The sequence below is a fragment of the Elephantulus edwardii genome, unplaced genomic scaffold (genome assembly GCF_000299155.1).
Source record: "Elephantulus edwardii isolate Elephantulus edwardi_28Jun2011 unplaced genomic scaffold, EleEdw1.0 scaffold00133, whole genome shotgun sequence".
NCBI classification, from domain to species: domain Eukaryota; kingdom Metazoa; phylum Chordata; class Mammalia; order Macroscelidea; family Macroscelididae; genus Elephantulus; species Elephantulus edwardii.
The window spans coordinates 3,815,865-3,819,760 of record NW_006399883.1 but is presented as its reverse complement, the minus strand read 5'-3'; positions in this window follow the sequence as shown (position 1 = coordinate 3,819,760).

Below are 3,896 nucleotides of genomic sequence, written 5' to 3'. Positions count from 1 at the left end.
GTCATCTGCATAACGCAGATTGTTGATAGATCGTCCACCGATCCTAACACCACGCTTCTCCTCATAGAGCCCAGCCTCTCAGATAATCTGTTCTGCATACAGGTTGAAAAGGTATGGAGATAGGACACATTCCTGGCGCACACCCTTCCCAATTTTGAACCATGCAGTGTTGCCCTGCTATAGGAACTATGACTTTAGGAATATGAAAATTGCCAAAGTGAAGATGGTAAGACTTTATTTCATATATTTTGGGCATGTTATCAGGAAAAGCCAATACCTAAAGAAGGACATCATGCTTGGAAAAACAGTGGATCAGCAAAAGGAGAAAATTGTTAACAAGATAGATGGACACAGTGGCTACAATGGTGGGCTTAAATACTGAAAAGTTTGGTAGGGTGGCAGTAGGTCAGATCAGGGTTGGTTCTATTGTATATGGAAACCTGTCTGCGTTGGGTGCCTTCAAGGTACCTAACAAAAAGACAAATACTTTTGACATCTATGCTGCCAAGAAGGATGTAGTTTCATTAGTTCAATATTCACTTGATATTGTGACTTGATATTCTCGTATGTCTGAAAGTTTCTTATTCTTTTGTTTTTATTCTCAGAACTTCATACTGAAAAGCTTTTCTTTGTTCTTGGAATATATGCTCCAGATATTCCTATTTTAATCTGATCTCTCAGAAATTTTATATTTTAAAATAAAAATATTTAGAAATAATTTAGTCTATTGATTAAATAGATTTTAATTAACCTTATAATTTCAACTTGTTGATTAATTTCTGTCATCACTCTTAATATTTTATTTCTCTGTTTTCTGGCATCTATTCAGACCGTGAGTATTATATTTTAGGTTATATATTTTTTTGTCTCTCACTACTCTTGAGTTTTTTGAGGTCTGTGTTGTTCTAAAATTGGTCTCTTATCTTGGTATTGGTATTTTTCCTGTATCTAACTTTATTGGGGAGCTTTGGTGGCATAGTGGCAAGAAGCTGCACTGCAATCCCGAAGGCCCTTGTGGAATTAGTGGGAGTCTAACCCTGCCACTCTTGTGCTGGTTGCCCCATTTTTAAAGAAGTCTAACCCCTAAACCTGAGAGCTCAAGTGGTCTAGCGGACTGCATTCCCAAACCAAAGGAACGCTGTTCAAATTCACCGGATGCTCTATGGGAGAAAGATGAGAACCTCCTGTGTGATTTACAGCCTTTGGAAACTGGCTGGAGGATCAGCTACGAGTTGGCTCTGACTTGATGGTCCATAACAACAACATCGACCCTTATATCTGGTTTCTCTGGTGGCCTAGTTCGTAGAATACTGTGCGGCTAACTTAAAGTCTGCACCTCTCTAGCAGTTCCGATCCCTAAGTGGAAGTCAAATGACGCATTCCACTGGAAAAATCTGCTATCAACCACTTCTTTAAAGTATTAAAAAACAAAGATGTCACCTTGAAGATTAAGGATTATCTGACCTAAGCCTTGGTATTTTCAATTGCCTTATGAGGATGTAAATGTGGAGCAATGAATAAAGAAGACCAAGGAAAATTGTCTGCTTGTTTGCTGTGCTGGCATAACTTGGGGTTGCTGTGATACTGAATACTGTGCCACTATTGTGTCAAATGCCATAATGGTCACACATGGTGGACAGTGTTTGGTGGAGCTCCCAGATTAAGATAGGTTTGGAAGCAGGATTGACATTCACTTCCTAAACCACATGCCTCTGGAAACTCTATGAACATTAGAGAGATGACAATAGTTCTAGAACAGGGTTCAGATGTTTTGTTCATAGCGTCGTTATGAGTCGTCCTTGACTCGATGACATTTAACAACAGCAACAACAAGGGTAACTGATACCTTTGTATTGTGGAGTTGGTGAAGAATGTGAAATATGCCAAGGGCTGCCAAAAAATCAAGCAAAAAAACCCGAAACGAATCTGGCTTAGAAGTGCTGCCAGTGTGTTCACACAAAAATGGTGAAACTTTGTCTCACATGTTTTGGGGGTAGTTTCTAAAGGATCTACCCTCTGGAGAAAGACAGCATGCTTGATAAAACAGGATCAACAAGAAAAGAGGATGACTTGTAAGGAGATGGGCTGTTGCAGCATCTGCAGAGACTGCAGACAGCACGGGATCAGGCAGTAGTAATTCATTCTGTTATACATGGGGGTTGTCATGAGAGTGAACTGAACAACCACAACACTAGGTTTTTGGAATTTTATTATTCCTTTCTTAAGAGCAAGAGGAAAAAAAAACAACCCTACCATTTTATTGTTACCATTTTACTCATTTTAGCTTTAGCCTTTCAATGAAGTTTTTCTTTGAAAGGAAAGTATTATCAAAGGACAATTTGAATCAATTTATTCATGAAGTAATAAATCTACATTTGTATAGAAGTAATAAATTTACATTTGTATAGTGTTTAACGACGGGAAGCTCTGGTGGTCCTATTGAAAATGAATTGTGCTTCCAGCCCAAAGACATGTAATTGGAATCCACCAAATGTTGTGTGAGGAAAGGATGGGTGGTGTCCTTCCCTGTGATATATTGTTACATGTTGTCAGGTCACCTGCGACTTATAGCAGCCCTATGTACAACAGCCCTAAATCCTGCTCTATCCTGTGCCAGTCTCACTGTCTCTGATGCACCTACCCCCAATATCCCAGTGCCTGAATTAATCTATCTCATAGAGGGTCTTCCTCTCCTGTGCTGTCCCTCCACCCTCCACCCTGAAAACCCACTGGAGGGTCAGCTGTGAGTCAGTTCCGGCTTGATAGCACATAACAAAAGCTACATTTCTTTCACAAGTTCATGCCCCTCCCCCAGTGCCAAGTTAATACTCCATTGTGAGAATGTACCATAGTTTCTTTCCACATTCTTTTGCTGATGGGCTTTTAGACTGCTTCCACCTCTTGGTAGTTATAAATAATGCTGCCATAAATAGAAGCATGTCCAGGGCAGCGTCTGTTAGTGAAACACATCAGTTGGTATTCCATTACTTTCTGGTGTCTTTTTCCCCCCTTCAGTGTCTTCAGTGCAGGTTAAATTTCTGCCTTTATTAGTTCTTGATCACATATAATTTCATGAAATGGTTCCTAGTCAATTAATTTTTTTTCTTTTCATCTGCCTCCCATCCAATGCCACGTTCTTTATATGGTCTGAGTCTCAAATTATTTGTTAAGCATATAGACTGAATACGTAAGGAGAAAATATAAGCCCTAACTCACACAGTTCCTGATTTTAAACCATGCATTGTTGCCTGGTATTCTCTGTTTTCAGCTATGATCCATCTGACATCAATAAAGATATCCCTCATTTCACAGACTTTTCTGAATCCAGCTTGAACTTTTGGCAGAGCCCTGTCAATGTACTGCCCCAAGAATTTTTTAAAAATTTTATTATTTGTGTGTGTGTGTGCGTGTGTGTGTGTGTGTGTGTGTGTACACTGTCAAATTAGATCTGACTGGTAGAGGAGAAGATTGGTCCTCCTTCTCCAATAGAGCATCTGGTGGATTTGAACCATGCACCTCTTGGATTGCAAAGCAGCTTTTTGCCACTAGGCCACCAGAGTTTGCCTGTCCCAGGCATTTTTTTTAAAAAATAATCTTTAGTAAGCTTGAGTCATAATATTCACACAGGAGGGGAATTTCTTCAACATAGTAAAAAGTATCTATGAAAACCCAAGAGCCAACATTGTTCTTAATGGAGAGAGGTTAAAGGCATTCCCTTTGGGAGCAGGAACTAGGCAAGGATGCCCACTATCACCTCTTTTATTCAATATTGTTTTGGAAGTCTTAGCAATAGCAATAAGACAAGAGAAGGGAATAAAAGGTATCCAAATAGGCAACGAGGAGGTAAAATTATCACTCTATGCTGATGACATGATAGTATACTTAGAAAACCCTAA